The following is a 10,726-nucleotide window of genomic DNA, read 5'->3' as shown; positions in this document are numbered from 1 at the left end:
AATAAATAAAAGACTTGACCTTTAAAAAAAAAATTTAATTGTAGTAAACTGAACTGACCCAAACTGAAATATGGACAGTACCAGATTGGCAAATTTTAAAAATAATTCTAATAATTATACAAAAAGATGCTAATATCACTAATCATTAGGGAAATGTGAATTATAACCACAATAAGATACCTTTTCACACCCATTAGAATGACTATTATAAAAAAAATTGTTGGTGAGGATGTGGAGAAATTAGAACCCTTGTGCACTGCTGGTAGAATTGTAAAATAGTGCAGCCAATATGGAAAATAGCATGGTGGTTCCTCAAAAAAATTAAAAATAGAATTACAATATGATCCAGCAATTCCACTTCTGGGATACCCAAAAGAAATTAAAGCAGGAACATCATACTCAATGGTGAAAAGCTGAAAGCATTTCCTCTAAGATCAGGAACAAGACAAGGAAGCCCACTCTCACCACCTTTATTCAACATATTATTGGAAGTCTTAGCCACAGCAATCAGACAAGAAAAAGAAATGAAAGGAATCCAAATTGGAAAGGAAGAAGTAAAACTGTCACTGTTTGCAGATGACATGCTACAATACATAGAAGATCCTAAAGATGCCACCAGAAAACTACTAGAACTCATCAATGAATTGGTAAAGTTGCAGGATACAAAATTAATACACATAAATCTGTTACATTTCTATACACTAACAACAAACTATCAGAAAGAGAAATTAAGGAAACAATCCCATTTACCATCACATCAAAAAGAATAAAATACCTAGGAATAAACCTACCTAAGAAAGTAAAACACCTGTACTTGGAAAACCATAAGACACTGATGAAAGAAATTGAAGACAACACAAACAAATGGAAAGATATACCATGTTCTTGGATTGAAAGAAATAATATTGTTAAAAATGATTATACTACCCAAGGCAATCTACAGATTCAATGCAATCCTATCAATGCCATTTTTCACAGAACTAGAATAAATAATTTTAAAATTTGTATGGAAACACAAGAGACACTAAATAGCAAAAACAATCTTGAGAAAGAAGAACAGAGCTGGAGGAATCACCCTCCCTGACTTCAGACTATACTACAAAACTACAATAATCAAAACAGTATGGTACTGGCACAAAAACAGACACATACATCAATGGAACAGAATAGAGAGCCCAGAAATAAACCCATGCACTTATGGCCAATTAATCTATGACAAAGGAGGCAAGAACATACAATGGAGAAAAGACAGTCTCTTCAATAAGTGGTGCTAGGAAAACTGGACAGCTACATGTAAAAGAATGAAATTAGAACATTCTCTAACACCATATAAAAAATAAACTCAAAATGGATTAAAGACCTAAATGTAAGACTGGAAACCACAGAACTCCTAGAGGAACACTCTGACATAAATCGTAGCAATATTTTTTTGGATCTGTCTCCTAAGCAAAGAAAATAAAAGCAAAAATAAACAAATGGTACCTAATTAAACTTAAAAGCTTTTACACTGCAAAGGAAACCTACTGAATGGGAGAAAATATTTTCAAACAATATGACAATAAGGGGTTAATATCCAAAATATATAAACAGCTCATACAACTCAACATCAATAAAAACAAACAACCTGATTTAAAAATGGGCAGAAGACCTGAATAGACATTTTCCTTCAGTCCATGGGCTCCCTTCATCCTCTCTGGCATCTTGCTACTGACCCCCTCTTCCCATATTTCCAAATAAGCCAGACTTAGCTTCTAACTGGGGCCCAAAGTCTAGATGGCCTGTGGATGGAAGGACAGACGGGAGATTCCCAGGAGTTCTGCTCAGCTCAGGACACTTGGCTCTTTCTCTATGACTTTTAGCAGGGCCCATACGTTGAACCTTATCACATAATGAGTTTGGTGCTCTCGTAGGCCAATAAATCACATACTCCCCTCTCAGAAGGTACACAATTTAGGTGATAACCTCAGTCATGCCAACATACCCCCACTGCAAAAATGTTTAAGGGAGCAGAGTTTCTAATTCTGTTATCACAGCTCCTTGATTACACACGTGTCACAAAGCCATCACAGCTACCTCACCTAGGAGCCCAGAGCTGAAGTCTTGCCAAAGCTGGCTTACCACCCCCAGGAAGATAACTGGTCTGCATTTCCAAATCTGCTCACCTAGGTTGCAAATCTCTCAGCTTTTTTCAAAGATATGGAAATTCCAAAATCTGGCTTGACTGTGAGCTCTGGAAAGTCTGCTAGAGATGGCATGACTCATCCTCCACCTTTCACAAATGGGACACTGAGGCCCAGTGAGGCCACGTGACTCAGCTAGAACCAAAACTTGGACCTTCTGCCCCCATGTTGCCTCCTTGATGCCTGCCCCATTTCACCCTTCAGCTAGTTTCTGGACCCATGGAGTCAGCCTTTGAAATGCCTCTTCTAGTGTTTTCCTCACCCCTTCCCCCGCAGCCTCCCAGACCATCATCTCTCCCTAGATTGCTGCTATGGACTCTTGTGGTCTCTCTCCTCCAAGTCTCCCCTTCCTTCAGTCCATCCTGGGTGTTGTGCCAGGTCACTCTAACCCAAAAATTGTCAGGGGCTCCCCCTTCCTGCCAAAGAAAACCCAAAAGCCTTGACCTGGTGTTCAAGGCCCATCACCATCTGATGCTAACTTGCTAAGAGCTTCCCATCCCCCTCAGTCTCCCCTCCCCACAGACCCTAAATCTAGCCCAAATCAACTGGTTGCTGTTCCCAGTATCTCCCTTCTGCTTCTGCATTTGGTCATGCTATTTCCTCCACTGAGTTTGCAGGACCGTCCTGCCCACTGCCCACATGTCACCTCCACCTGTCCAAACTACATTCCTACAAGGCTTGGCTCAAATGTCCTCTCACCCCAAGAAGTCTCCCCATACTCCATTCCCAATGGAAATAATTGCTCCCACCTCAAGACCCTGCGATGGATGGACCTTAAACCTTAGGTATTTATGTATCTGTTTTCTCTCCTAACAGGATATAAACCTTTTCATAAACAGAATACATATTGATTTGTCTGTATGTTTCCCACAGGCCCAGTATGGTGCTTTTTATTCATTGATTAATGTTTTTATTAATAATTTACTGAACAGAGTTTTGGAGTCCAAGAGACCTGAGCATGAGTCCAAGCTCTATCACTTGCTAGTAGTATGATCTTGAGCAAGGTACTTAACCATTCTGAGCCTCAGGTTTTCTCCTCTGCAAAATGAGGATAATAAGACCTAGTTCACAGTGTTATTGTAATGATTAATGAGGTGACATATGGTCATAGCACAATAACATAGCACAATGCCTGGCACATAGTAAGTATTCAATTAATAAAGCAATACTACTACTAACAAAAATAAACATAGCTCCTGCTATGTGCCTGGAATTGTGGAGAATGCTGGGGATACAGAGATAAAGAAAACTAGGCCCATGCCTTTGAAAACTCAGAGACTAGTGGGGAAGCAGACAACAAGGAAACATCTCACCTCCATATCATACAGGGTGAGAAGTGCTATGACAAAGACACCCATAGGGTGCTCTAGAGCTTCCAGAAAGGGCATTGAATTGGGGCTGTGCCCTGGGAGGCAGGGGCTCAGGGAAAGCTCCCCAGAAGAGTGGTGTGAGCAGTGTTTGGAAAGACCAATGATAATGATCCAGGGGAAAGGGGCAAAATGGGCAAGCGGGGCAGAAGGCAGAGCACGAGATAGGAGCACAGAGCAAGTCAGAGCACCACAGCACCCTGCACACAGCTGGTACTTGATAAGTATTTGACAAATAAGAGGCAGCCTGGGGTGAAGGGCACAGCCATGGGATTCTCTGCCAACAGTCATAGCATGTGACCTTGGGTAAGTCTCATCCCTGCCCTGAGCTCACTATCCTCAGGTGATCCATTCCCTGATACCAAGGTTTGGGAAGGAAAACTGAGCTTTGGTTGGTGCTCCCTTGTTCCTCCAGCTGCGTCATGTAGGGGCATGTTTTCACCTGCTCAATTCAGGAGGAGTTTGGCCTAAGAGGCTGGCACCACCCTCTTTAGGTCACATCTGTTTCTGAAGCAAGAAACACTAATCACCTTACGAGCATTGTCACACCCTCTTCCTGGGAAATTTTCCTTTTCACAGCTGGGATGGGGAGCCCAAAGACTCCAGCGAGCTACCTGGCCTCAGATTCTATCCACAGGACACCTGGGGTGGAGTGGGGGCAATCACAGAATTCAAGGCAAAAATAGGCAGCTTCAGTGAGTATAATTTTTGTTAATCTGGTAAGAAACAAATAAACTACATTTTAAAACAATTCTTTTGAATAGAAAAGTACTGATTTATATAAAACTGGTCAATTTTGTCAATGCAGTATTTTCTTCCAATTTTATTCAGATACAATTGGTATAACATTGTGTAAATTTAAGGTGTACAATGTGATGATGTGATACATGTATATATTGCAAAATGATAACCACATAAGGTTAGTTAACACTTCCATCACCTCACACAATGACCTTTTTTTGGTGAGAACATTTAAGATCTACTCTCTTAGTAACTTTCAAACATATAACAGAGTATTTTTAACTATAGTTCAATTCAATATTAAATTAGTTACTTCATTAAAAAAGTCATTTGATGAAGAAAATCCATCGGAATTATTTGCGTCATGTAACCCCAAAGATCTGGTCATTCTTTGCATTTTTAATTGGTTCAGTATTGTGTATGGTCCTAGAGAAGAGGTGATAGACCAGATCTCCATCACAGCGCACATTAACGATTGACAAACTCGAGAGCAGCAACCTGAACATCCAGCTGCTCCAGGAAGGGAGGGGAGGGAAGATGGGGAGAGGGCAGGTGTACGAGTTGCCTATGGCTTCTCTAACAAATTATCACAAACTTAGTGGCTTACAACAACACACAAATTTGATTCAAGTGATAGAAATCTAGTCTAAGCTTAAGTAAGGGAAAACACAACAAGCAAAAATCAAAAAAAGTGTGAGTAACGTATTTGTATATTCAACAAAATTGTGAGGACAATGGGGAGCTGGGTTTATGCATGACTGCATCCAGAAACCCAAATGATGTCAAGACTTCCTCATTCTAACTGTGTGCCTCATCTCTGCTTCTTCTATGTTGACTGTCAAACTGTAGCTGAGCATTCCCATCTAGCTATTGATCACTATTGAAAAGTATTTTTAAGTCATCCAGGATCCAAAAATAAGCACTGCTAACAGTTTTCCTTCCAGGTTTTATGTATGTTATTGTACACACATATGACACGTTCTAATGAGTGTGCTCACATGCACACGCACACACACATACACAGCATACGTAATTATTTAGGGAGCATTTATTGTGTACATACGGCTTTGTAGGCTACTTTTGTTACTTAGCACTTTTTTATGAAGATTTTCCTTGCTATTAAATTTTATTTGAAAGTGGGGAAAACCACACATCTATTCTTACAATTTTAACTCCAAGGTCAGAAGTCTGAAATCAGTTTCACTGGGCTGAAATTAAGTAGGGCTGCACTGCCTCCATAGGCTCTAGGAAAGAATCTGTTTGCTTGCTTTTTCCAGCTTCTAGAACTACATGCCCATGGCCCCTTTTACCACCTTCAAAGCCTTCTTTGTCAAGTCTTCCTCTGTCTCTCTCTTACGAGAACACCTGTGATGACATTGGGCCCACACAGACAATCCAGGATAACCTCCCCATCTCAAAATTCTTTTAACACATCGGCAAAGTCCCATATAAGGAAACATCCACAGGTTCTAGGGATTCAGACATAAATGTTTTGGGGGACCATTATTCAGCCTCCCACCACAGGGAAGCCACCAGCAGCTGACAGGAGGAGACACATCTCACACTCAGGCCCAGTGAGGAGGAGGCAGCCAAGCCAGTTGCTGGACTAGAGTCACATCCCACACTCTTCTGGAAAGTCATGAGTTGAAACACTTGACCACCATCCAATCTCACGGGTTTGTGGTTTAAATTAACTCTCCCATGGACCCCCACCATACATTTAAAGCAGAAACTCATGGAGGGGAGTCTCAGAGCCTGGTAAACTTTGCTGCCCCCTCACTCCTGCAAAGGGCCCCTTTCTCCTCCTAGGGTTCCTCACAACACCAACTGAAAACCACCCATGAAGCCCACCGTCCTTGATTTTAGACACTACTCATCTGACAGAGCTCTCTTTCCCTGCCCACTTCATAGGTGACTCTCACCAGCCTGCCCTGAAAAACATTCTACACATAGCTCAACACTGGGGAGTCCAAAGATAATCAGATACAGTCCTCATCTCACTGGAGAGATGTCACTCACATAACTCACTGTTCCTTCCTCAACAGTTTTACTTCTGCCTGGAATGCCCTGCCCTTTAATAATAATATGAATGATAATACTGACACTGCCATGCTAATATCATGGCAGCTACTCACCATGTGCTAGACACTGGGCTAGGCATTTTTCAATATATTGGCTAGTTTAATTTTCACAAGAATCCTATATAAGGCGAGATCTATTACCGGGTTTCACAGATGAAGAAACTGAGATTCACAGAAGTGAGGTAAATGGCCCAAAATCAGAAGTCATAAGAGGCAAAGCTGGAATCTGCATTTATATCTGAGTCTGTGCCTTTGGCATAACCATGATTCAAGTCTTACCTAACTTACCTCACCCAGCAAGGATTCTACCCTTATTCTGGAGTCCCAAAGCCAGATAATAATATTAATAATAAATAACCTGATTTTAAATTTTGGCAAAGGACCTAAATAGACGTTTTTTCTAAAGAAGACATACAGATTACAGCCAGGTATATAATGATGCTCAGCATCACTAATCATCAGGGAAAAGAAAATCAAAACCACAATGAGATATCAACTCACACCTGTTGGGATGGCTGAGTCTAAAGTTTGTATGCAGACACAGAATAGCCAACACAGTGTTAAAAGTGAAGAACAAAGTTAGAGGACTGACACTATCACACTTCAAGATTTATTATAAAGCTACAGTAATCAAAACAGCATGATATTGGCAAAAGAACAGACAAATAGATCAATGGAATGGAATAGAGGGCCCAGAAATAGACCCACATAAACATAGTCAACTGGGGACTTCCCTGGTGGTCCAGTGGGTAAGACTCTGCACTCCCAATGCAGGGGTCCCTGGGTTCAATCCCTGGTTGGGGAACTAGATCCTGCATGCCACAATGCAACTAAAATCCTGCATGCCACAACTAACACCCGGAGCAGCCTAAATAAATAAATATTTTTTTTAAAAAAACATAGTCAACTGATCTTTGACAAAGGAGCAAAGGCAGTACTATAGAGAAAGACAGTCTTTTCAACAAATGATGCTGGAAAACTGGACACATATACAAAAAAAAATTAATCTAGACACAAAACTTACACCCTTCACAAAAATTAACTCAAAATGGATCATAGAACTAAATAAATGTAAAATGCAGAACAATAAAACTCCTAGAAGGCAACACAGGAAAAAAACCTAGGTAACCTTCAGTATGGTGATGACTTTTTAGATACAACAATACAGGTACAATCCATGGAAGAAATAATTGATAAGCTGGACTTAATTAAAATTAAAAACTTTTTCTCTGAGAAAGACACTGTCAAGAGAATGAGGAGACAAGCCACAGACTAGGAGAAACTATCTGCAAAAGACACATCTGATGAAGGGCTGTTATCCGAAATATGCAAGGAACTCATAAAACTCAACAGTAAGAAAATGAACAACTCAATTTAAAATAAGCCAAAGACATAAACAGACACCTCACCAAAGAAAATGTACAGATGGAAAATAGCATATGAAAAGATGTCCAACATTATATGTCATAAGGGAATTGCACATTTTTTAAAATGGTGCTAAAAAAAAAGAATGCAGGGTTGCATACGGACCCGTTGGATCAAAAGCCCACGCACCACAGACCCGCTGGATCAGACCCGTTGGATCAGAAGCCCACGCACCACAAAGAAATATCCTTCATGCCTCAACAAAGATCCTGCATGCCGCAACTAAGACTGGACCCAGCCCCAGACCCGTTGGATCAGAAGCCCACGCACCACAAAGAAATACCCTTCATGCCTCAACAAAGATCCTGCATGCCGCAACTAAGACTGGACCCAGCCAAAAATAATAATAATAATAATAAATAAATAAATAAATAAATAAGAAGCTGCATTAACAAATCCCAGGTGACATGGTCACATGAAGGTCTGGGAAGCACTGAGTTAGAGGAAGGCACAGTTGGGACACTGGCGCTGCTCCCTGCTCATTAGACTAATAAAAGTTACTTCTACTTGACTAAAAAAATTAAATTAAATTTTAAAATAATAAAACAAATGGTGCTGGGAAAATTAGACATCCTTACACACACACAAAAATGAAGTTCAATCTGAACCTCACATCTTATATAAAAATTAACTATCATAGATGTAATTGTAAAATGTAAAACTACAAAACTTTAAAACATAGGAGAAAGTCTTCAATATCTAGAGCTAGGCAAAGAGTTGTTATACTTGACACCTAAAGCACAATACCAAGTGTTGGAGAGGATATAGAACAATTGGAACTCTCATATATTGCTTGTGGGAATGTAAAATGGTACAGCCACTCTGGAAAACAATTTGTCATTTTCTTATAAAGTTAAACATATAATTAACATGTGCCCCAGCAATCCCATTCATAGCTATTTACTCAAATAAAATGCAAACCTACATTCACACAAAAACTGGTACATGCCAAAAATTGGAAACAATGTCCCTCAGCTGGGGAACGGATAAACAAATAATACTATAACCATAAAATGGATTATTATTCATCAGTAAAAAGTAACAAATTACTGATTCATGCAACAACACTGATGAATCTCAAATGTATTTTGCTAAATGAAAGAAGTCAGAGTCAAAAGGCTGCATACTGTATTATTTCATTTATATACATTCCGGAAAACACAAAACTTTAGCAATGGAGAACTGATTGCCAGGGGTTAAGGGTGGCAGGGGTTACCACAAACTGACAAAATGAGGGAATTTGTGGGGATGATGGAAATTTTCTGTATCTTGATTGTGTGGTAGTTACATGACTCTGCATTTGTCAAAATTCATAGAACTAAACACCAGTGAAAGATCTATGATTTACAATAAAGTGTGAATTAATAAACTACCATTTCTTTACAGTGTAATAAAGGAAAAATCCCCCAGGTGGTTCCAATATGCAATCAAGGTTAAGAACCATAGCCCAAGGCAGTGATTTTCCCACACATATGTGTACATAGATCCCCTAGGGCTACCTTTTCTTCCCAGGCTTCTCAAGAGAAGTCCAGGCTCCCCTCCCACCCCAGTGGGTCATTAACAAAGACTCACTGAGTCGTAAAAAGTGACCCACGAATGCCTCAGAATGAAGGTGTAGGTTGACTGAACTAGGAATATTTCATCTGGAGAAAAGGAGACTCAAAACACAAAGTTATTGGGCTTCCCTGGTGGCGCAGTGGTTGAGAATCTGCCTGCCAATGCAGGGGACACGGGTTCAAGCCCTGGTCTGGGAGGCTCTCACATGCCGCGGAGCAACTAGGTCTGTGAGCCACAATTACTGAGCCTGCGCATCTGGAGCCTGTGCTCCGCAACAAGAGAGGCCGCGATAATGAGAGGCCCGCGCACCGCGATGAAGAGCAGCCCCCACTTGTCGCAACTAGAGAAAGCCCTCGCACAGAAACGAAGACCCAACACAGCCATAAATAAATAAATAAATAAATAAACCCAAAGTTTAAAAAAAAAAAAACCACCATACACAAAAATAAACTCAAAATGGATTCGAGACCTAAATGTAAGACCAAACACTATAAAACTCTTAGTGGAAAACATAGGAAGAACACTCTTTGACATCAATCACAGCAAGATCTTTTTTGATCCACCTCCTAGAGTAATGGAAATAAAAACAAAAATAAACAAATGGGACCTAATGAAACTTCAAAGCTTTTGCACAGCAAAGGAAACCATAAACAAGACGAAAAGACAACCCTCAGAATGGCAGAAAATATTTGCAAACGAATCAACGGACAAAGGATTAATCTCCAAAATATATAAACAGCTCATTCAGCTCAATATTAAAGAAACAAACAACCCAATCCAAAAATGGGCAGAAGACCTAAATAGACATTTCTTCAAAGAAGACATACAGATGGCCAAGAAGCACATGAAAAGCTGCTCAACATCACTAATTATTAGAGAAATGCAAATCAAAACTACAATGAGGTATCACCTCACACCAGTTAGAATGGGCATCATCAGAAAATCTACAAACAACAAATGCTGGAGAGGGTGTGGAGAAAAGGGAACCCTCTTGCACTGTTGGTGGGAATGTAAATTGATACAGCCACTATGGAGAACAATATGGAGGTTCCTTAAAAAACTAAAAATAGATTTACCATATGATCCAGCAATCCCACTACTGGGCATATACCCAAAGAAAACCATAATTCAAAAAGACACATGCACCCCAATGTTCATTGCAGCACTATTTACAATAGCCAGGTCATGGAAGCAACCTAAATGCCCATCGACAGACGAATGGTTAAAGAAGATGTGGTACATATATACAATGGAATATTACTCAGCCATAAAAAGGAACGAAATTGAGTCATTTGCTGAGACGTGGATAGATCTAGAGACTGTCATACAGAGTGAAGTAAGTCAGAAAGAGAAAAACAAATATTGTATATTAACG

The 10,726-nt window shown here is 40.0% G+C and overlaps 1 protein-coding gene across 2 annotated transcripts in view; it reads right to left on the bottom strand.

The window, feature by feature from the left end:
* The window catches only part of LOC309610676 (sodium/glucose cotransporter 1), a 140,932-nt gene that overhangs the window by 105,100 nt on the left and 25,106 nt on the right, over positions 1–10,726 (bottom strand). The gene's annotated exons all lie outside the window — the stretch shown is intronic.

The sequence above is a fragment of the Balaenoptera borealis genome (genome assembly GCF_965194805.1).
Source record: "Balaenoptera borealis genome assembly, chromosome: 14".
Taxonomy (NCBI): domain Eukaryota; kingdom Metazoa; phylum Chordata; class Mammalia; order Artiodactyla; family Balaenopteridae; genus Balaenoptera; species Balaenoptera borealis.
Note: the sequence above shows the minus strand (reverse complement) of the source record. Positions and strands in the feature narration are given on the sequence as shown.